At 46.4% G+C, this 24,631-nt stretch overlaps 1 protein-coding gene and 1 long non-coding RNA gene across 4 annotated transcripts in view; both read right to left on the reverse strand.

Annotated features, from left to right (window-relative positions):
• LOC116742515 overlaps positions 1-18,193 on the reverse strand; it is a 41,030-nt gene extending 22,837 nt beyond the window's left edge. Inside the window, exons 1-2 of the long non-coding RNA XR_004346481.1 lie at positions 16,758-18,193; positions 12,664-12,740 (exon numbers count right to left, since the gene is read on the reverse strand). This is a non-coding gene — a long non-coding RNA (uncharacterized LOC116742515). The remainder of the gene's footprint in view (positions 1-12,663; positions 12,741-16,757) is intronic.
• CA8 (carbonic anhydrase 8) overlaps positions 1-24,631 on the reverse strand; it is a 210,623-nt gene that overhangs the window by 136,779 nt on the left and 49,213 nt on the right. The window lies entirely within an intron of this gene.

Genomic DNA, 24,631 nt, shown 5'->3' on the forward strand with positions numbered 1-24,631 from the left:
TGAAGTTCACCAAGGTGACTTGTTCAACACAAGTCCTCAAAATATTTTAGCAAATATTTTCAAAACCATCTCAGCTAGACAATGATCCTTTCTTTTACTTCGCTGTTAGCCATCACTTCAAAGTGATGACCTAAATCAACCCAAGGTCTTTATATAAGAAGCAATGTTTTCCACTCCCACTTGGATTATTGTTTTCATCCTTCTCTATCTGATGAATTTCTGCACAGCCTTCAAGACCTAGCTCAGATACATCTCCTGGAACAACTTTTTTGACTTTCCCGTCCAATTAACTTTCTCAACACAGCTCATCTGACGTTCATTTAGCAAGTTTTTATTCGGCACCAACTACGTGCCAGAGAGGAAGGAAGGAAGGAAGAAATAGAGAGCGAGAGAGAAGAAAGGAAAGATAGGACACTGGAGACAAAGCCACAGCCCCAAACAGAACTTGACATCATGACACAATGATGTTGCCTTTGCTACAAAGGGCCAAAACTTTTAGTGAGAAGGCCTTGGATTCTTTTATTCACGGCAGCATGGACTTGTTAGAAATCATGAGCTTTCCACCATTGCTAATCATCAGGGAAATGAAAATTAAAACCACAATGAGGGCTTCCCTGGTAGGGCAGTGGTTAAGAATCCTCCTGCCAATGCAGGGGACACGGGTTCGAGCCCTGGTCCAGGAAGATCCCACATGCCGCAGAGCAACTAAGCCCATGCACCACAACTACTGAGCCTGCACTCTAGAGCCCATGTGCCACAACTACTGAAGCCCGTGCGCCTAGAGCCCGTGCTCCGCAACAAGAGAAGCCACCGCAATGAGAAGCCTGTGCACCACAACGAAGACCCAACCCAGCCAAAAATAAATAAATAAATTTATATTTAAAAAACCACAACGAGATAATACCTCACACCTGTCAGAATGGCTATCATCAAAAAGAACACAAATTACAGATGTTGTCAAAGATGTGGAGAAAAGAGAACCGTTGTACACTGTTGGTGGGAATGTAAATTGGTGGAGCCAATTACATTCCATAGTTTTCTGAGATACCTCCAAACTATGGAAAACAGTTTGGGGGTATCTCAGAAAACTAAAATTTGAACTACCGCATGACCCAGCAGTTCTACTCCTGGATATATATCCCCCAAAAAAGCCCAAAACACTAACTCAGAAAGATACATACACCCTCAACGTTCATAGCAGCATTATTTACAATTGCCAAGACATGGGAAACAACCTAAGTGTCCATCAACAGATGAATGGATAAAGAAGATGTGGTACATATATACAATGGAATACTACTCAGCCATAAAAAAGAATGAAAACTTTGCCATTTGCAGCAACATGGATAGACTTGGAGGGTATTATGCTAAGGAAATAAGTCAGACAGAGAAAGATAAATACTGTATGAGATCTCTTATATGTAGACTCTAAAAACTACAACAAACTAGTGAGTGTAACATAAAAGAAGCAGACTCACAGATGCAGAGAACAAACTAGTGGTTACGGGGGTGGGGGAGGGGCACTCTAGGGGTTGGGTAGTGGGAGGTACAAACTATTGGGCGTAAGACAGGCTCAAGGATGTATCGTACAACATGGGGAACAGAGCCAATATTTTGTAATAACTTTAAGTGGAAAGCAAACTTTAAAAGTTGTATAAAAATTTTAAAAAGAAATAAAGAAAGGAGCTTTCCAGCTGGGCACAGAGCATCTGGTGCATCCCATTACCACCCAGCCACATGCTGGAGTCCGTGTGGGTTAATAAAAACTACGAGTTAGCACGGTTCATACCAGTGTCTTTCCTATGTTCTTTATCTTTCTGACCAAAAAAGATAAAGGATATATAATATTTAATTTAATATTTAAGTCTGATCTGCATTCTTATTCCCATTATAATTATTAAATTCGAGAAGAAGAGGAAAAAAAGACAGAGTCATGGAAATCTCAGAGATTAAAGGATGACTCATAGTTTGCTTCATCCCCGAGTAGAAAGAGGACTGTAGTGTTTAACTGTTGTGTGGTTTGCAGAGGTGAAGAAGTTTACATTTTTACCGATTTCTTTTGTATTGAATTCCAGCCTAGTTTGTAATCTTCCGCAGTAGAATAAAACGGCTTCCGTTTGCTTCCGTTCCATTAACTGAAGCTATTTTTCTACTGTTATCTTATTCGAGTCATTAACACACTGATTTATTTTGTCTTGACAGCCTGGGGCAGTGCTACTAGGATACAAATTTTTAAGTCAAACAAATACATGGACCTTTTGAAAATGCATCACACTAGATTTCCTTCTTTTCAGATTCTCCAGAAGTCAGATAATAGTAACTCTGCGGACCTTGCACCCTTGGCCAAAAAAAAAAAAAGAAAAGATTTTTTTCCCTTGCCTATTAAAAGGAGAGTTTATTTGTATATTTTTTTAACTTTTTATTTTTATTTATTTATTTATTTTTGCGGTATGCGGGCCTCTCACTGTTGTGCTTCTCTCGTTGCAGAGCACAGGCTCCGGACGCGCAGGCTCAGCGGCCATGGCTCACGGGCCCAGCCGCTACGCGGCATGTGGATCTTCCCGGACCGGGGCACAAACCCGTGGTCCCCTGCATCGGCAGGCGGACTCTCAACCACTGCGCCACCAGGGAAGCCCAAGTTGACCTTTTTGATTCCTCTATTTTCTCATCTTTAAAATGAGGGACATATGCTGATGATCTCAATATCCTTTCTGGCTTCCACATTCTAATTGTACATCTCTAAATCATGTAAAGTAACACATTGTCTCTACATAAACTAATCTCGCTAAACTGGTTCCAACAGAGCTTCAGTTGAGCTGTTTAAGTAGGTTAAACATCCCCACGTTAGAGCTCGGAATCATGTTCTCCCTATTAATTTTTCTCATAAATAGCACAGAAGTAAGCTCCACCCAGTTTTGCCTGCAGTGTCATAAAATCTAAATTAGTTGAACTTAAATTGGTAGATGTGAGTATGCGTTAGATTAAAACCTAATGTCAATTAACGGTGCATGTTCTGTCCTGGGTCATTGTCTCTTTCTCCACACGATCTGCCTGGGAAATTATAAATTGCCCACAGCTTCCACAGATGCTCACGACTCCTCAAAGTCTAACTCCAGACGATTTCTCCCCTGAGCTCCAAACTGGTGTTTGCTAATAACAGTCATCACTCAATGAGAACCTCTTACAAGTCTGGTGGTGAGCTGTCATTTTAACAACGTGATCTCCACCTGGACCACACCCCTGCAGGGTGGATATGGTTATCTCCACTGTATAAATGAGGAGATTGAGTCTCAGAGAGTTTGTGTAGCTGCTCAAAAGTGACACAGTGATCATTTTCAAAGCCATGAGTGTAACCCAGGTCTTGCTGATTTAGAAATCCATGCCCTTTGGATTATTCCATGAGAGTGAATGATATAGTTGGACATGGAGACTAGTCAATCATGGTTACTGTTGTGATGAAAGTTTTCTTCTTGCATAGACAGGGGCAGGTTAGGGGGAAAGGGACTTACACAGTAAGGAAAAGGTCTGGGATCTGAGGTCAAGAGCAGAGGAAGGGGAAGCTAAAAAGGCAGGTTGGGGCCGCACTGAGAACAGCTTCGTGGGCCAGGACAGAGAATGTAGGCTTCCGTAAGACAACACAGGTCATCCAAGGGTTTCAAGAGGGAGCGGGAAGTGACATCTATCATCAGCTTTATATTTTAGGAGACACATTCTGGAAAAAACTGTCAGGACAATTTAGAAGGAATACAGAGAGATTAGAAGTAGGAAGATCATTGGGGGAAACTATTCCAATAGCCCAGGTGAGAGGAAATTCAGGCCTGAAATAGGACAGTGACAGAGGAAGGGACAAAAGGGACTCAGAATTTGGCACACAATTTAATTGGAGAAGTAGATTAGGATGAGGTTATGTCGACCCCAAAGCAACTCTGACTTGTCTTTGCCTGGTTGCCTAGTAGAGCAGGTTCCTACAGCACAGCTACTGCAAAGCCCACCACTCAATGAAGACAGTCAAGGCACTGGATTGTACCAGACCCAAATGATGCAGAAGTAGAATGTCTGGATCATATTGGGTTACTTACCTCTGTGTGTCTTTTCTCTGTTGTTCAGAAGAGAGAGTCCACAGTACATGATTCCCTATCACTGAATGTCTATTCTTCAGAACTAGACATTCTGAAGCCTTTAAGGAGCCTTTAAGGAGCTAAGCCATTTCCATAGAAAACAGAAGGACACCCTTGGAGTGTCCTATTGCGTCTATACAATAAGTCCCTGACCTCATAAAAGAGAGGCTTATCTCTGTGAAAGTGATGAGATGGCCTAGGCTAGTGTGAACTCCAGAGCCTGGCCTCAGCTTCCATCCCCATCTCCACCTGTGTGTGCCAAATGTAGCTCAAAGTCAATTCATCTAAAGTGCTCACCACCTCCACTCGCCATCGGGTCCCAGAAACCTCCACCTCTCGTCTGGACTCTTACAGTCATCTCCTAACCCACCTTCCCACATCTACCCGGGCCCCTGCTTCCAGACTATTCTCAACACAGCAACCCCCAAACCTTTTCTATTTTTGGCCGCGCCACGCGGCTTGCAGAATCTTAGTTCCCTGACGACCAAGGATTAAACCCGGGTCCCAGCAGTGGAAGTGCTGAGCCCTAACCACTGGACAACCAGGGAATTCCCCCAAAAACTTTTACAACTTATGTCAGATCATCTTACTCTTCTGCTCAGAACTGACCAATAGACGAGCAGATGCAAACTATTATATATAGGATGGATAAAGAACAAGGTCCTACTGTAGAGCACAGGGAACTATGTTCAATATCCTGTGATAATCCATAATGGAAAAGACTGTAAAAAAGAGTGTATGTATGTGTATAACTGGGTCACTTTACTGTACAGCAGAAATTAACACATTTAAATCAACTATACTTCAATAAAATAAATTTTAAAAAAACAGAACTGCCCAGTAGCCCCATGGATGAAGTCCTCCCAGCAGCAATAAGACCCTGCATGTCTCATGATCACTGACCTCATCTCCTTCTATCGTCTTCTCCTCACTCTGTTCCAGCCTCACCGGTCACACTCTACCTCAGTGCCTTTGCACTGGTTTTTCCTCTGCCCAGAACACTACCCCCAACATCTGTGGGTCTAACTCCCTCATCTCCTTCGAGGTTATGTTCAAATGTCTCCTCTGCAGTGAGTCATACCCTGAACCACCTTACTGAAAATTGCAAACCTCCCCCGTACCTTGCCTCCTACACAGACGACCCCTCAACACACTTTATGATGCTTTCTTTGGCTCCAGAGGATTATTACACCCTAACGTACTAATATGGGTTGTGTTATGTCCCCCCAGAAATGTTAAAGCCCGAATCCCCAGTACCTGAGAATGTAACTTTTCTAGAAGAAAGGTCTTTGCAGATGATCCAGTTGAGATGAGGTCATTAGGGTGGGCCCTCATCCAATACGGCTGGTATCCTTATTAAGAGGGGAAGTTTGGACACAGACACACACACACAGGAAGATGCCATGTGATAAAGGAGGCAGAGTTCAGGATGGAGCTTTTGCAAAAGCCAACAAACACCGGAAGCTAGGGGAGCGGCCAGGACAGATTCTCCCTCACAGCCTTAGAAGGAACCAACCCTGCAGACACCTGGATCTTGGACTTCCAGCCTCCAGACTGTAACACGATAAAGGCTATTGTCCAAATCACCCACTTTGTGGTACCTTGTTATGGCAGCTTTAGCAAACTAATAATCACACCAAATAATCGGCCTGTGTTTTATATCTATTATCCGTCCTCACCTCCAAAGGTAAGCTTCACAAGGAGGGGGAGGGGAGACTTGTTTATCTTTGCTTTTCTGTCTTCAGCAGTAGCAACTGTGCCCAGCCTACACTTCTAGCCTTTTCTCCCACCTCTCTCTGAGACAACATCCTTTCAACTTTCACCCCAAACACCATGGACTAGGATTCCCTCTTAACTTTGCTTTTACGCCGTTTCCTCGGCCCAGGCTGTCCACCTGCCCCTTCTCTACCATCTCCTCCTCAGTGAAGACACATGCATGTCATCCCTTTAGTGATGAATTCCCCCTGCCCCGCTCTTCTGTTTTACTATTCATGCAGCTGTGCCTCTCCACCTGCAAACCGTGATGGCTCTGAGTTCTCGAATCAGATCTTATTAATCTTTCCAGCCCCAGAACCCGGCCCAGTGTCTGGCACACAGGAGGCGCTCAGTAAATGTTTGCTAGATTGAATTAAATCTGTATCCTGCAGCTTTTGCTCTAGCTGCCCTTCCCTAGACTGCTCTCCACAACAGGTACAAGAGGATTAGAAAGGTCTGTGGGAGCAGAACTCAGATTAGAGCGTCAGGCACTACTGGCTGCAGCTCTCCGCAGCCTCTTTGTCTTCATGCAATCTCGGGAGAGTTTCCAAAATTGGAACAGTCAGCGATGTCGTACTTAAACCACTCAGCTAAGCCCTAGGAGACATTTGCCAGAATTCACAGCAACACAAACAGCTCAATCAGAGGAGAAGGTGTCTGAATCCTCCTCCTTTTTATAAACTAGGCCAAGTATCCTGTTGGGAAAGAAAGGACAGCCCTTTTTTTTTTTTTTTTCTGCGGTACGCGGGCCTCTCACTGTCGTGGCCTCTCCCGTTGCGGAGCACAGGCTCCGGACGCACAGGCTCAGCGGCCATGGCTCACGGGCCCAGCTGCTCCACGGCATGTGGGATCTTCCCGGACCGGGGCACGAACCCGCGTCCCCTGCATCGGCAGGCGGACTCTCAACCACTGCGCCACCAGGGAAGCTCCAAGGACAGTCCTTTGAGACAGCGCTTCCCAGGTTGCTGAGCAAGAATATACTGGCTTTGATTCCAGGCAATGGTCTCGTCTCTGTTTTCCTTTCTGCCCCTGCTTCTTTCCAGTGAGTGGGAGTGGTAACGACCACATGTCTGCACCCGGCTTTGCAGAAAGGATGAACTGGAGCCAGCTCCAGAAAGGAAGGATGTGTTTGGTGTGACCAACACCCATTTAGTCTTTCTGAATACTCACAGGGGTAGGATCTGAAAAGGTTAGAAGACTGGGCCTTCCAGAAATTGTAATTGAACAGAACTAAATTATGGAATTGGCCTTCTAAGGAATCACTGGTTGGTTCTCAGAAGGTTCTCTGTCCCTGTCTGTTTTCTAAAAGACATTAATTCCTCAGAGTCTTGCAGTCACTACGTAAACTGCAAAGTGGGCCCTACGAAATGAAGGAAATGCCAAAAACACTATTCATAGCCTCACTCCTTGTAGGTGCCATCCTGGTTAGGTTAGCTCCAAATTCACAAGGATACATGCTTGCATCACCCTAATTATGTGCCTTTGACGGTTCAAATGTCCAGTGAATTGTGTTCATGTGGGGCGTTCAGTCACGGGCCCGAATTAAACACCTATTCAGTGCCAAGCACCGTGCTCTTCTCAAGTGCATCAAAGAAGGAGGCTCCGGTTTTTCGCATTATGTCATAAAGTTGATGAAACTATAACTTACTAAGCACCTACACTATTCCCAGCAAAATATAATAAGCTTTGTGATTATGACTAAAGAGTTGCTTGCAAATTTTTAATAATTCAATTCGGCCCTACACTTGGTCCCTTTAAATTCAGATGGGTAATATTTTGATCATTCTTTGTACCTTGGCCCCATAATGATTTGAGCTTTCATCATCATCATCATTATTATTATTAAAGGCAGTGGATAGGCCCTCATCCAGTGACACTGGTGGTTCTTAACATTTTGGTGCTCACATGCACTTTTCAGATGAAGCAAAGCCAGGAACCCTCTCTCCAGAAGAAAATTCACATGCTTCAGACACTATTTTACATAAAATTTTGGACATACCCTCTACAGCAGGAGTCAGTAAACTTTTTCTGTAAAAGCTAGATAATAAATACTAGAGGCTTTGCAGGTCAAGAGGCAAAATATGGGTATTATCTAGGTGATTACATTCCAAAGAGAAAACAAATTCCCACAAATGTTACCTGATAAAATCCAAAATATCATAAGTGAGCATGATTTTTTGTAGTACAGGTCTATTAATGAGAAGAATGGAATTTGGCAGGAGGGAAGAGAAGGAAAATATTTCACACCATCGTGGCTCAAAGTGAGTATTTCCTATCATCAAATGGACTGAGAGTGTCCAACTGAAAAACCACTCTGAGTTCGAGGGCTGCGAAACCCTTGCTGTCCAGGGCTCTTAACACTGGTGACAGGACTAGAAGCCCATGCAGAAGCGTCATGCGGAAGCAACAAGGATTCCTGGGGCAGTGCTCCCGGGACAGGGATGGCTGGCAGCTGAATCGGGAACGCATCCCTACCAGTCCGAGCTACAACCAAGAACGCACAGTATACTCAATTCTATTAACCTACATTCTGTGACCTCAATAAAACTTTCTCAATAATCATCAAGAATAACAATGTATATGAAAAGAAGTTCCTTTGCCCAGTGTTTGAACATTGAAATGTAAAAAGCACATCAATGGATGAGGCTTTTTAATGAATAAAATTATTTCCTTAATCTGCAGTTATCATTCAATCAATACACACTTCCAGAGATTCAAAAAAACCCAACAAACAAACAATCAAAATCTTGCAAAGCTAAAAGAGCTTAGAGTAAATCATAACAAACTTATCAAGAGTCAGCATTCAACAAAATGATTATGCAAAAATTTTAGCTTATCCTCACCCAGTTAATCATTTTCTCCTAAAAACGTCCCGTACTAACAGTCAATCACAAGAGTAATGTAATTCTGTATGATATTTTCGGGCCGATAATATTTGAAAAGCTTATGCCACTAAGAAGAGCCATAAATGCATCTCGTCGGTTAGCACCCATCAGTTCATCTCAATAACGGTTAAATAAATAAATAAATGAGTCCATAAATGCATTTATGGACTGTTTGAGTGGCAAACTTGATGCAAGTTCTCCACCTAGTGGATGTTTTAAAAAACGTGCTCTAAGATAAAAGTTGCATGTACTTGTGTGGGCTACAGACAGAGACAGAGAGATACAGACAGGAGGAAGCATTCTCTGTTGTCAATAACATCATGTCGGATGTTCATTTCTCTTTTTCTGTTTTCCACTTTCTTCCGTGTCCCTCCCTGTCTTAGCCCAGGCTCCCCGGGAACAACTCAAAGATAGTTATTTGCCTGCAGAGTGTTCCTTAGGGTGTGCTCTCGGGAAACACACCGTGAGGGAGCAAAGACAGCAGCCCTGGGCAGACGGGGCGGGTAGACTGTGACGCAGGTGCACCCCTGTCTTGGCTGGACCCTTGCAGCCAGTAGTCTCGGTGACCGGGGGCCTGCTGATGGGCCACACGTCGCCTCCAATCCTGCCAGCTGGGCTGCTCCATCGTCAGGCCACATGGCCAGCCCTGGGGAGCCCGATGGGGAGACTGGTTGGCTTTGGTGAGTGGTGGATGCTGTCTGTAGGTCTCACCTGAGGAACAAAGCCCTTCACACTGGGTGCCCGTCCACCTGCTTCTTCACCAGACCTGCTCTGCCCTGAGGGTCCAGCCTTTCTCCTTGCGGGCCTCTGACCATCCCGCCAGGCCATCGGCCACTGCTCGGGAATCCATGTGCCTTGGCCGCTCCCCTGACACACTAAGAGGGTGATTAGTTGGACCATCCAACTCCCGCCCCTCGGATGTCCCCTGCCCTCTGTCCTTTAGAGCCCCCCTGCATGGGGCCGGAGTACAGCCGTGGTCCAGTCTTAGCCTGCATCACATTCCAGGCTGACCCAGCGTGAACTAAGCTTGGCCTTTCTTCTCTCCCATCAGCTGGTCAAAGGGCCCCCTGCCCCACCGTACAGCCACGGGTATGAGCCAGGGAGAGACCAGTACACCTGTGACAGATGGAATGGGCTCTGAAATCCCACTTTTTGTGCCTCAAACTGGTGCTGGGACTGTCACCGCAATGCGAGGTGATGAAATGAGGAAGACGAGGCAAATGGGAGGAACAGGGCGTAATAAGAAATGGCGGAAGGGGAGAAATAACCACACTGAAGGATGCAGCTGAGCAAGTGGAAACTTCCTCTCCTGGACTTGCCTCACGCTGCCTGACCCCCCACCCACCCACCTCCTCTCCTTCTCAGACGCCTTCGGTTCCTCGCTTCCTGGACCTCTAAGCATTGGAGTGACCCAGGCCCAGCCCCTGGACCACTTCTCTTTCCTTCCCACGCTGGCAGGTTTCCCCCAGTCTCCTCTCTATGCTCTAGGTCCCAGATTCGAATCTCCAGCGCAGACCCCGCCTGTCCCAGACCGTGTGCCCCGCTGTGTAAGCACCTCCTGAATCCAGATGACCAGAAGCCGACTCCGGCCCCAAAAGCCTAGCTCACAGCCGAGCACCCAGGACTAGGTCTCTGACACCCCAGGTCTTTTGCATCTTGTAAACATCAACTGTATTTTTTCCAGTAACTCAGGCCAAAACTGTGGAGTCACCCTTGACTCCGCTTCCTCTCACCCCCAATCTGGTCCACAAGCAAATCCTGTTGGCAGCATCGTTAAAACACGGCCAGAGCCCAGCCACCTCTCGCCACGTCTGCAGCAGCCACGGGGGCTCGGGCCACCGCCTGCTCCTGGCTTCCTGTCGAGCCTGACCCGCTCTCCTTGTCTCTGCCTTCGCCCCTTCTGTCTGCTCTCTGGCCTTTACAACGCAGGCCAGGCCGTCACAACCCCTCCTGCTTCCTGGGCTCTCAGCTCCAGAGTCCGCGTGCTTCCCTCCCCTGCCTCTTACAGGTCTTTATTCAAAGCCACCTTAACAGAAAGGCCCTCCAGTTGAAAACTGAAAAAAACAGCTCTTCTTGTTCTCCCCTGTAGAGAGTTGAACGCTGGCCCCCAAAAAGATATATGTACATCCTAATCTCGGGAATCTGTGATTGTGCCCTTGTTTGGGAAAAGGGTCTTTGCAGATGGAATTAAATCGTGGATCTTGAGATGAGGTCATCTTGGATAACCTGGGCAGACCCTAAATTCAATGCCAAGTGTCCTTATAAGAGACAGAAGAGACACCCAGACACCCAGAAGCAGAGCCGGCCACACGAAGATATATCACTACCCAATTTAAAATTTATTTATCGTAGTTATTGACTTTCTAAACTACCAGTCTATAAGCTACAAGAAGGCAGAGACTTTTTATCGGTTTTTTTCGCTGTTGTAGTCTGAGTCTAGAACCCGGGAAGACAGGTGCCAGAGTGTAACGTTTAGTGTTAATAAATACTTGCTGGTCAGAAAAACAAAGAGATGAATAAATGATGGGTCCCCAAACGTTCTGCTTGAGCGAGTAGAACAGTGACTCGATAAAAACAAGGGGTGGGCTTCCCTGGTGGCGCAGTGGTTGAGAGCCCGCCTGCCGATGCAGGGGACACGGGTTCGAGCCCTGGTCTCGGAGGATCCCACATGCCGCAGAGCAGCTAGGTCCGTGAGCCACAACTACTGAGCCTGCGCGTCTGGAGCCTGTGCTCCGCAACAAGAGAGGCCGCGATAGTGAGAGGCCCGCACACCGCGATGAAGAGTGGCCCCCGCTCGCCACAACTAGAGAAAGCCCTCGCACAGAAACGAAGACCCAACAAAGCAAAAATAAATAAATTAATAAACTCCTACCCACAACATCTTAAAAAAAAAAAAAAAAAGGGATGAAGGAAAGAAGTCGTAATTAGAGTTGAGATGGGGAGTAATTTAGGGCTTCTTCAGTTGGATGTGACCTAACTTCAAAGAGAAATGTATATTCTTTCACTAATTTAGGATTTACTTATCTTACTTATCCAGTCAGCTTCAAAAGAATTTTGGAAGACTTACACTATTATTTTAACAAGATAATTAATGAGATGTAATAAGACAAAAACATTGTGACGTTGGAGATTTACAACCAATGTTTGTGTGAAATGTCAGTGTTGAAAATACATAGATTCATGATTAAATTTCCATTATTATCCCTTCGAAATCCTATTTTAGCCAGACTCTCTTGCACCAGATGTTTCATTACATCACATCAAAATGTATTGCTTGATTGACCGATGGATTGACTTCACCAATACTTTCCCCTTTCAGTATATTGAGGCAATACTACTGATCAGAACAGCAGCCAGGGGTCAAATTATATAAAGGAGAAGGGAAGAGCAACAGTTCTAGAAAAACTCAGAGATGCAGAGTAGCCTTCCACCTGCAGCAGCCTTGGAGCACACGTACCCCTTAAGGAGCCGAGTGCCACCGAGCCCTGCTGAAGGATGCTGCCTTCAGAACACAAAGCACCAGGCAGGGGAGTGTGCCGTGCAGCCCTGGCAGCCCCACTCGCCACACCCTTCCTTCCTGCATCCCCATCTAACGAGGTACTTCCACTGCTCATAGTTTCCAAAGTAGTTTTGCTATGCTCCCTTTTCTTGTTGAAAAAAAAAAAGAGAAAGAACTACTCGTAGGCATTAAAAGTAGAATAGATCTTGCCTCTCTACGTATCCATCTGAAATTTTCATGACATCTTTCAAATGTTAAAATGTCAGCGAGAAAGATCTATATCAGATTCGGGGGTTTTTGTTCACTTTACAAGATTTGCAGAGCCTCAGTGACACCCTTGCCGACGGGTGTCCTGGGGCCGCACGGGACGCACTGTCAGCAGGCCCCTGACCCAGCTCGGACCAACCTCGTCTTCCTGGCGGCCAGCAGGAGGCAGGCTGACATCTTCCTCACTCAGCATCATCAGGCAGCTTCCAGCTGAGCCTGCAGTGGATTTCGGAAAACATCAAAGTTGGAAAAATCCTCATACAATCTGAAAAAAATATTAGATTCATGGACGAAATCTGAGCTTGGTGTTGATTTTTTAATGGGCATTGAGTGATGAGATGAACCTATATTCTTGCAGTATCTGCTTGTATAACTTTGTGTCTCAACACCCTGACATCTAATAAAGCCATTTTCCTTTTTTTTTTAACTTTTAAGTTCATTTTCATTCCAAAGTTAAAACAAACTGCAAAGCTTGAATTATTCTAAAATATTGTCTTTTTCACCATTAGTGTTAGATTGTACTTGCATATTTCACACGGCTTAAGGCCACTTGGCTATTATTATCATCTCCTTTATGACAAAGAAGTTTTAACTATTTGCATAAAACCTCTAGAGCTAATTGTGGAAGAGAAGTGACTTTTGATGTCACAAAACATTTACAGCTAAAAGTAGTCCGGGTAGACTGCTACTGGACCTGTACCCCACTCGAAAGACAGGAAGCATTACTTTGTAATAGTTAGTCACAGACTGGATGAGAAATAATATTCCCTTGGGATCAGATGGTAGGGATAACTTTTTCACAAAAAGCAAATATATACAGAGAGAGAAAGAGACAGCTATAGATGTCTATATGTAATATAGATAAAGATATATAGATATAGATATCTCCTTTTGTGGAAAAAAATATATTTACATGTATAATAAATGTGACTTCTCAGACCATATTTTTAAAATAAATTGTAGTTTACTATACGTGCTCTCCATACACACAGGTCAGAATTTTAAGCATTCCTTCTAAAAAATATTATGCTTTCGACCCACTGGAAAGCAAAACTTTCCAGTCAACAAAAAGTCAACAAATCTTTAAAGTCAACAAATCTTTACTGAACAGACGTCTCAGAGTTCCCCAGTGCTGGTGCCCATGTCGGAATTAATCTGGACCTACGGACCTTGAGTTTCTTCCTTCCGAGCATTTGCTAAATTACACTAATTTACACAATAGTGTTAATGGATGACGATTAATGCGTTATCTCTTCAAGGGCATTTGTATTTACAGTTAGAGAATCTCCGACTGGCAGGAGGATGGGAAGCTGAGAGTTTTCGTGCACCAGGACCTCCACAGCCTTTGTCTGGGGTTTTCCTCTCTGATTTCAACACTGAGTCTGACAAGAGACTAGCACCAGCTACCCTGAGAGCTGGAGATCTGAGCTCATCTGACAAGAGGGAACTACAAGGCGACTAAAGTTTGTCCTGGTTAAGTTGTGGGTTTAGAGCACGGAATTAGCCTGGTCTGGACTCAACTTCCAGGGAACCGTCACTTACGAAATCTTAAACCTGTGTTATCAGACAGGTTTTTAATTTCTCTAAACCTCAGTTTCTTCATCTGTGAACTGGGGGTGATATTCACAACAATTTTGTTAGAATTCAGAGTAACACGTTAAGATCTCAGCACAGGGCTGGAACACGGAAAGTACTCGGTAATTGGTAGTTATTCCCGTTTCATGTTGGGAGTTGAGACGCATTCGTTCTGAAGTCATAACATCTCAGACTGGAAGGGACCCTCGAGGTCCCCCGATCCAACCGCGACTACCAGCCCCCAGCCACGCAGTCTGTGCAGGGCACCTTCTAAGACATGTTGGACTTAAAACCCTTCCAATCGGGACTGTTGCCAACAAAGGGGAAGAGACGGGAAGGTGGTGTGAAGGCACACTTGCTAAAATGGGTTGTAAGAAAATAGAACCTGATATTTCTTGCGGGCTTGGTTTTCTGAGCAGAGAACTGGTGCCAGTCGTCCTCCTGGATCACAAGGGAAACTTCCCTCTAAGGTGATACTTTCTGAAAGGCACTTTGAAAACAACCCTCTCCCCAATCCCTTATAAACCACAGCTGTTAAAATCCAGAGGTACCCGGTTAGCTGCGAAGGATTTCTTTCCAACACAGCTAATAAATGAGACGCTGCTAGGAGAACCTCGGCACGCACCGCTTAAGCCCGGGTCTTGCACTGTGACACTCAGCTGGGGCCTGGCGCCAGCCAACATGCTCATTGATGCATTGAAGTTTATGCCAGGAATCACAACAGTGCCACCTGCATTCCGGCTGCGAAGAGCGAGCCTGCCAGGAAAAGTCAGCCCCAGCTTTGCATGTCCTTCCCCAGCGCCTGGGGCTGGAGGACACAATTAGCTATCAGCTCCACCCCCCACCTGCCACTCGACCTTGGTCATGAGTCATCATCCTCCCTGGGTCTCAGTGTTTTGCCAGCCAAGTGGTGACAATCGTGATCACCTGCCTCCCTCACCTGATCATTAGGGCTTTAATGGATTTCATTTTCAGAGAGTGTTTTCACATCCTTGACAGGACATGGCTACCCGGTGTCAGGAAAAAGCCATTATCATTACTGACCTCAGAACCAAAAGTGGGATGCTTTTTCAGGCTTCTGTGCTAATTAAGATGGTAATATCTAACCTTTATACAATGCTTTCCAACACATGCACACACACAAATATCTAAAAGTTCACGATTTTGAAATATGAATTTACTGTTGCAGCTGCTTTCTTGGAAAGGCAACGTGCTTCAGTGTAGCCATTTACAATGAAGAGTTGCTCCAAAGATGCTCAGTCCAGATGGCCAGAGCTGGCCTCTGATTCTCAGTTCATTAAACAGTCTCCCTTTCACCAACAGGCCTCTCATTGTAAGGCAGCCCGGGCCTCAGCTGATGTCAAAAGCCCCATTCTCTGGCGGGTGGATTGTTCTCATAAAGCGTGCCCACACGCGTTCTGTGGCAGATAGGGACGGGGCTGGCACTGCAGATGTCGCTGCCACCGCCACTGTCACTTTCCCCATCACACGCTCTTGGGTGTCTTTCCAGAGACTGGCACAAAGCTCAATTCAGAGTTTGCCTTTGACCGATGCGCACTTGGCCTGCAGATGGACGGGGGAGAAGAAAAAGACGTCCCAGTGTGTCTCCGCGCTGGCCTGGGAAAGTTTGGGAATTCCTGGCTTAGTTACCAGCCTCTACTCGGGCTGAAAAAACACATCAGAAAGTTGCCAGTGGTTTCATTCAGCCTACAAAACCAAGTTAATGCAACTCTGTGAGTGAGACCATCAATGGACAAAAGTCAGGAAATCCAAGTCTGCCCTTCCCACAGCCCGTGGAGCCTTCCACATATGGGGGACTGTGCCGCTGCCTGGACCGCGAGGTACATCCTTGCCAAAGCACAGAGCCGCCCGGGGCCGTCCTGGGAATATGCCCACCGCGAGGGGTTTGGCCAAGGGGAACACGGGCTCTGCATTCATTACTTCAGCTCTAAAATGATTCACTTATTGAAAGAATGCCATTTACAGCAATATGGATGGACCTAGAGATTGTCATACTAAGTGAAGTAAGTCAGACAGAGAGAGACAGATATTATATGATCTCACTTATATGTGGAATCAAAAAAAATGATACAAATGAACTTATTTACAAAACAGAAACGGACTCACAGAGAATGAACTTACAGTTACCAAAGGGCAAGGGGAGGGATAAGTTAGGAACTTGGGATTAACAGATACACACTACTATATATAAAATAGACAACAAGGACCTACTGTACAGCACAGGGAACTATATTCAGTATCTTGTAATAACCCATGATGGAAAAGAATCTGAAATATACATATATATAAAGCTAAATATATATTATATATATATAACTGAAACACTTTGCTGTACACCTGAAACTAACACAACTTTGTTAATCACCTATTCTTCAATTAATAAAAAAGAAACTGGAAAAATATCACATATTGACTGAAAAGTACACACATGGTAAGTGAGCAGCGTACTGAGTTTTTACAGCGGGAGCACCCCGTGGAATTAGCACTCGGTCACGAAAAGGAGCAGAGCCAGCACTCACAAGCCCTGGATGTGCCTCTTCTCAGCCTCCAACTTGATGATAAACCAGATTATAAAAATTAACAGAAAGTATGATGTAAATGGAGTCTGAGACCCTAGAGGAGATTAGAAAATCTTACTTGAAAGTATTTCCTGGAATTGAGCTGCACTTGGTGGGAAGCGGGTGGCGGTCCTATCGCTAGAGTTTACACCCAGCACAGGGGAGACAGAACGTGTTCCCTCCGAGAGGTTCCTTAGGGCCCATCTTCCGAGAGGGACGTAGGGCACACGATATCCCTTCCCCACCGCAGGCAGATACTCCTGGTAAAGGAAACACATATAGCAGATGGTCTCTACCAAGGACGCACCTCAGAAGCTCTGTCAAGGGGGTCAGCGCTGGGCCCACCCAGGCCTCTGAGTCGGAGCTTCTGGACAATGGTCTGACCACGTAAATCTCAGAAACTCCCCAAGGAGATTCCGGAGTGCAGCCCTGGGTGAGAACAACTCTCTTAAACTGTTATTCATTTTTCTCTTTCACTAAACAAATACCTTCAGAGCCCCTTCCCTCCAACAGATCAAAGGCGGAAGGTTCAGGAAGGCCCAGGAGGGCACGGCGAGGGGGCTTAAGTTAGTGTCTCCCCCTCCTGACTTTAGCTGGGCTGATTCTCCCTAATCAGATGCTGCTTGGCTGTAAGTACCCACAGAGCCAGTCAAAGCCAAGGGCTCTGCCTCCCCCGACCTCACAAGATCACTTCCTTTTTGTTTGTAACTCCAGGCTTTGCATGTACCTGAAATGCAATCTTTCCTCTCATCTACACAGCAAACTCCTACACATACTGCAAGATCCTAATGAAATGTTCCTACTCCATATACATTTCCTGACTTAGTCCTCCTTCTATGCCCCCAACATCCCAGCAATGGCCCCTGTACGGCTCCTACCACACCACACTGTAATTACCCTTTGCGATGCCTGCCCCACTGAATGGACTGAGGTTTTCCTTTTTCTACAGCTGCATCCTTGGGGCCTAGGATGGAAGCAGGGAAGTGCTGAATAAATAGATAACAAATGGATGGGTGCATGGAGGCATGGGTACTGAAAGTGCTTTGTAATGTGCAAACTTCAATCTCTATTTGTTCCATAACTAGCAAGCAGATGGCTCTATGGAACTCACACTTTCCTTTTATGTAGACTCCCAACCTTCCTTCCCACCTTTTAAGTAAACAGCCAATTCTTTCCCATTTGAACAACAACTCTACACCTTCACCGTGTCATTGTTAGCAAAATGTCATCTTTCTCTTTAGCATCACTATGCTCTCACTCATTTCCAAAGTCTAAGCTTCCAATGGGCCTTTTGCCTCTTTCTTTTACCCCAAAAGGAGCAAACAGAGCCCTTGGAATTAACATCTAGAAAGTGTGCCTGAGAACCGCCAGCCAGGAAACAATGGCATTGCGGCCACCCCTTGTCTACACTGTCATTTAGCAGGTGGTTCAGTTCCTGCCAGGTGTGTATACACAGCAAGTGATTTCTTGGGAAGAATAAACCACCAGCAGCCTGTGCAGTGGTGGTAAAGCTGAGAGCCCTGGGGCAGGGCTCTTCCATAGGAGCCCGTCGTTTCCTCGATGCAAGAAATGTCTGGGAATCACAGTCCTAGCATCCGAGGCATTTCTACATTCCAAGAGCAGCCACGTAGCAGAAGCATGGTCAAAATAAGGCATTTGAGGGCTTCCCTGGTGGCGCAGTGGTTGAGAGTCCGCCTGCCGATGCAGGCGACGCGGGTTCGTGCCCCGGTCCAGGAGGACCCCACATGCCGCGGAGCAGCTGGGCCGGTGAGCCATGGCCGCTGAGCCTGCGCGTCCGGGGCCTGTGCTCCGCGACGGGCGAGGCCACAGCAGTGAGAGGCCCACGTACCAAAAAAAATAAAATAAAACAAAATAAAATAAGGCATTTGAGGATGTGAAGAAAATGGAATAAAAATTGTAATGGTTAGAAGAGAGAATTGAACGGTTGGAGATAAGCAATGTTAACTAGGGTACTCCTCTCCGAGGGGAAGCCAGCGTGGGAACACGTAAAGAAAGCACGTATTAAGATCACCCTCGGGCTTCCCTGGTGGCGCAGTGGTTGAGAGTCCGCCTGCCGATGCAGGGGACACGGGTTCGTGCCCCGGTCCAGGAGGATCCCACATGCCGTGGAGCGGCTGGGCCCGTGAGCCATGGCCGCTGAGCCTACACGTCCGGAGCCTGTGATCCGCAACGGGAGAGGACACAACAGTGAGAGGCCCGCGTACTGCAAAAAAAAAAAAAAAAAAAAAAAAAAGATCACCCTCATGTGTGTCCCAGAAAGAATAAGGTCACAAGTACCTGCAAAGGACAGTATCACCAAATGGGAGGTGCTGGAGAGCCTGAGCGCTGTGCCTGCCTAGACTCCCCTCCACAGTGGTACACGAGGTACTGAGCAAAGTGCCTCACATCTCTACTGCCCTTTGTTTCCTCATCTGAGGACATTTAGAAAAACACCAGGACGTCCCTAGTGGTGCAGTGGTTAAGAGTCCACCTGCCAATGCAGGGGACATGGGTTTGATCCCTGGTCCAGGAAGATCCCACATGTCACGGAGCAACTAAGCCCATGCACCACAACTACTGAGCCTGCGCTCTAGAGCCCGCAAGCCACAACTGCTGAAGCCCATGTGCCACAACTACTGAAGCCCACACGCCTAGAGCCCGTGCTCCACAACAAGAGAAGCTACCGCGATGAGAAGCCCACACACCTCAATGTAGAGTAGCCCTCGCTCGCTGCAACTAGAGAAGGCCCACACGCAGCAATGAAGGCCCAACACAGCCAAAAATAAAATTAAAAAAAAAAAAGGAAGAAAGAAAAACACCGGCAGCCTACACTCACTGAAACCTTACCCTGTGCCAGGGGCTACTGCAAGCACTTCGTGCATTAACAACAAACTTTTGAAATGAGAAGGCTGAGTCACAGAGAGTAAAGTACTTTGCTCAAGATCCCAAGGCTGAGTAGTAGCGGGGACCAAGACTGAACAGCTACCTTACACCACGTCCTATCTATCTATCTATCTGTTTCTGTGAAAGCTAAGTCACCTATTTCAAGCACTTAATTTAGTGCCTTTGCCATGAGAAACACTCAGTAAAAATTATCTCATCACCAACATCAACCTCGTGGCCACCATTGATGAAACCAAGCAGAATAGCTGCATTTGCTGGGTTCCAAGTCTTGGGTGCTTAGGTTCCTTTTTATTACTAAATCTTTTGTAGAGCTTCATCAAATAATGCAACCTGTAAGCTAAACACCAGGTATCTCAGAGTAGCTTAAAGAAAAATTAAGGGTGACATAGGCAAATATATTTTTCTTGCAGTAATTGATAGCTTTGTAGCTTGACTCCATAAAACTTGGCTGCATGACTCACTAAGACTTGAAGACATGTTTCATACTATTTGGATTCCTTCCACAGGACACCATCGAGCCAGGGGAAAAAAGATTTATATGCAATCCTTACTGTGGTGTACATATTTGAGGCATGTATTTGGGCTTTTCTCCAGAAATCATGCTAGTATATCTTGTCTAGTAAGAGATACTGGATGCCATTCAAACCAGATGTTATTTCACAGGTCACTTTCCTGTTTTTCAAGATGTTTTAGTTCCTTACAGAGTGGCTTGGTGGTTTTCACTTGGTTGGCGTTGATTCTGAATGGATGGGCCCTTCAGTCATGCTCCCTAAATCCAAAAGGAGACTCTTTTTAGTTGCTCGGGCCGCCGTAACGGAGTACCATGGACCGGCTGGCTTAGACAACATTCATTTATCTCCTCACAATTGTGGATGCTGGACGTCTGAAATCAAGGTGTCAGCAGGGTAGGTTTCTGCATAAGTCTTTCTCCTTGGGCTTGCTTGGCCACCTTCTCCCTGCGTCCTCACATGGTCTTCCCTCTGTGCATGTCTGTGTTCTAATTTCCTCTTCTTATAAGGACAGCAGTCATACTGGATGAGGGCTCACCCTAATGACCTCGTTTAAACTTAATTACCTCTTTAAAGGCCCTGTCTCCAAATAAAGTCACATTCTCAGACACCGGGGTTAGGACTTCAGCGTAGGAATTTTGGAGGAACACAACTCAGCCCATAACAGAGACTTAGAGAGATGGGAAGAGAGAATCCCACATAGAGGTGGCTTTGATTCCAGGAACAAACATTCCTTGGAGCCCACGGTTTGTAAAACACTGTAAGTCTAGCTTCTGATGCTGCCCGTCTCCTCTATATCAGTCTCCAGGAACTAGTCCAAGGGAAGTGCCATCCCAGCAAAGTTTCCAGAACCTTCTGTTGCATCTCCATAAACTTCTTGAACCCTGCTGACCACACCTTGATATCCTGCCCAGCAGACTCTGCACCACCACCTTCAGTGTGATTCTCAGAGCCCAGGAATACAGAATTCTTGTGTATAATATGTTGGCACCACTGCTGAATTCAACACTCAGCCAATATGGCTAAGCAAGCTGGAAATAATCCATCCTCTCAATAGCTGGTATAATTTTAGTACTTATTTACTACAAACATTGAATTTTGCCTTCAGGCCTCATAGAGAACAGCCCTGACAACTTCCAGAAACATATTTGAAATGCCTAACATAGCGTATACAGCTGACTAGAAACACTCCTAGTGCGACTGACAGGAATGTGCAGAAGTGGAGGGCGTGAGGCCGTGAATCCAAGAGGAAAGCTCTCCAGGTCTGCCCCTGGTCACCCTGTCCCACTTATGACTTCTGATTTGGGACCCAGAGACCTGTAACCCTGACTCTGCAGAGACTTTAGGCCCCTGTCTCTTTCCATATCAGTGAAACAGGGATTAAAACTATATCGTTCTCTTCCCCCCAAACTATTGTAAAACCATAAAAATGAGATGGAACTCGAAAAAAAACTTGGTAAAAGTCAAAATAGACTAAATTCAAAATAGACTAAATAATATGATTTTAATTATAACCGTCTAAACCAATTTAAATCCATCAAATGCGTCATTTTTATTCTGGCCTTGTTTACTAGTTTATACACCTTATCAGGTAAAGACTAAATGGCTCCTACAGTAAAAGTTCTATATTCAGGCCCATGAGAAGATTTAGATCTATGCTTTCATTGCCCTTAGGCTATCTTGACTGACTCCTGAAGTCTCTGGACTTCCATGCTGCAGGATAGAAAAAGAAGAGTTCATTGTAACTTCACAGAGACTCCGAGAGCTGACTGTAGTACAACATACGACCACCAGGGGACAGCATAGACCTGATGCTGCTTTAGATTTCACTAGGTTTGGGCCACTTGCTTTCTCTAGTGTCAAGGTGCCCTCCCTTCCCCCAGGAAAACCTCTCTGCGCTGCAGGATCTGGAAGTGCCCCAGGCGCAGTGGCACACAGCCCCCGGGAGCAGGCCCTCGCCCTGAGCTGGAGTCCAGCCCTCCTCCTGCCCTATGCACGGCAGGGCACTCAGCTGCTGGGCAAGGTGGTGCTGAGAGGTGGTCCCAGAGAACAGGCACACAATATACAGGCATCAAAAACGACCAGACTTAGGTTAGCGCTGAATTCACAGTTTCGCAGGCCCCAGAGCTTTCTGCAGCGTCAGAGAGCAGGAACCAGCTTTCGGGGGAAGAGGCCGCCTGGGGCACTTGCACCAACAAGACCCCAGACTCCCGGTAAAGGATATTAGTAAACAGCAACCGAGGATGTCATACATAAAGTTATTTTGTATTTTCAAAGTGTTCTGACCTCGCTCTTATTCATTATTAGCTAATAATTCTGAACCATCACCTTCATGTTACAGATGAAACAACGAAACACGAGAAATCAGGGCTTTAAGGAGAAAGCAGCGGGGCCCAAAGCAGAAGCCAAGTCTCCCTCATACCATTAGTTGTTAAACACGCCAACCCCCAACTCCATCCCCACCCCCAAGCGCAGAACCGCTAACGGTACGAAGAAAACCCCAAACTGGAAGCCAGACGCATTTGGAAACCAGGTAGAGAGGGCATGAGACAGCAGAAACAGAAACTTCGCCTGCCTCCCCACATGGGGTATTCTGCACCTCTGAGGCTGTGTGGAAACGAACACGACCTGTCTGTCGAGCACAGATGTGGCCGGAGGGGAACCGAGGCAGCATCGCAGCACTGCGCGGGCAGATCTGCGGCGACTGGGTCGTAGGGACCACTGCGCGCTCTGCGCCCGGCACCTCTCGCGGTTCCCACGCACCGACCTCCCCTTCATCCCTGTGGCTGATGCTCCCGGACCCCGCCCGGAAATTCTGTCTATGAGCTAATTATGGTGAATGACCTAAGTGCGCTGGGCAGGAGTCGGTAGGTGAGGATCGGTAGGTGAGAGCTGACTATTCACGACACGGCAGCCTTTGATGCGAGCGGAGCAGAAAGTTTGGCGGAAACTCAACACCTCTTAGAAGTAGAGATTGGTCAAGAGGAAGAAAGGAGAACCCATTGTGGAAGTTTTCAAGAAGGAGACAAAGATGCCTGTGTTTTGTATCGCTCAGCTGCCTCAAGAAAATGTCCATTTGTTTTCTTTACACTCCTTTTACATTTTAAGTAGAACCTAGTGAATGTGTCTTTTCAGGGTTCCCAATTTCACCGTTTTCTCTACACCTCATGTTGCCATTTTAATGAAGCATCATTTTTCCAGAGAGTGTGGGAACAAAACTTATTTAATGACCTCTCAGGGCAAACACTGAGTTCGTCGAGTATCTCCCTGAATTAAAACCCGTACCCCACAATTCACTTCCTTTTTTAAATGCCAGTTTGCCAACTACTGCAAACCAATAAACAGGGCTTCCCTTTACTCTTAAGCCACAGGGTTCCTGTCGGATCTCGCAGCCTGGGGGATCCATGAGAAACCCCAGACCCCCAGCCCTCAGCTGTGCCCTGGGAGGGCTCAGTGGCACAGCAGTGGTCCCCTTGGCAGCACAGGGGACTCAGCAGAGACCTAGGATCACCTTGGAGATTATCTAGTCCAACCTTTCACTTTACAGACAAGGAAAATGAGGCAGGTGGGGAGAGGATGCAGAGGCTACATGGGTGTCACAGGTGGGTGGCGGGAGGCATGGAGGTTGAGGTTGGCCCCATGCCGTTCCCACACCCTCTGCCTCAGCATCACTTAGGGCAGATGTGCAAAGTGCCTGTTCCTGAGCCCCTTCTCAAAACGACTGAACTGGAATTTCTGGGGGTAAGGGACTAGGAATTTATATCTCAACCACATCACAGCGCTGCAGCTGTGATACACACTACCTTTTGGGAAGCGCTTGTAGGAGTTGAAAGAAAACAAGCTTGGAGTCAGAAAAGATCTGGTTTGAATCTCTTCTCTGCTGCTTACCAGCTTTGCACCTTTGATGAGCTAACGTCTCTGAACTCTGGGTGCTCATCCGTAACCGGGGAGGCTGTGAGGGCCACAAGGGATGGTGCATATAGGCACCCTCAGGTCCCAAGACCTGACACTGGAATGCACTCAATCAGAGTCACCTGTCCTCTGGGGAGTGCTGGATTGGAGCCCCAGCGCTCCCATTTATGGACTATATGAGACTGGCCACATCATTTGCATCTTTCGAGCCACAATTTCCTTGTCTGTAAATGGAGATAATAGTATTACCTCCTCCCAGGAATGCTGTCAAAGTCAGATGTAAATATCATGCTGTAGCTGCATGGACTGGTCATGAAACAAAACCACTCCAGGTCTTTCACACAGACAGGATTCAAGGCAGGGGTTTGATTCCACAGGGGACGGAAGAGCTAAGAGGAACCAAACAGAATAAAGAGCTCATCCTGAGATTGGCTGCCGGCAGGTCAAAGGAAGGTGGGAGTTGTACAGAGTCCAGGCGTCAGGGTCCCTAGCAGGAGCTAGGACCATCGTGGGGCAGGAGAACTAACACCACAGAGAAGAACTAGCTGGATGTGGAGAGCCCACACAAGGCAGATGGGAACGGGGAGAAAGGCCTTCACCACCCTGTAGTCTCCTTGCCTGGAGGAGG

Source organism: Phocoena sinus, chromosome 17 (genome assembly GCF_008692025.1).
Source record: "Phocoena sinus isolate mPhoSin1 chromosome 17, mPhoSin1.pri, whole genome shotgun sequence".
NCBI lineage: Eukaryota > Metazoa > Chordata > Mammalia > Artiodactyla > Phocoenidae > Phocoena > Phocoena sinus.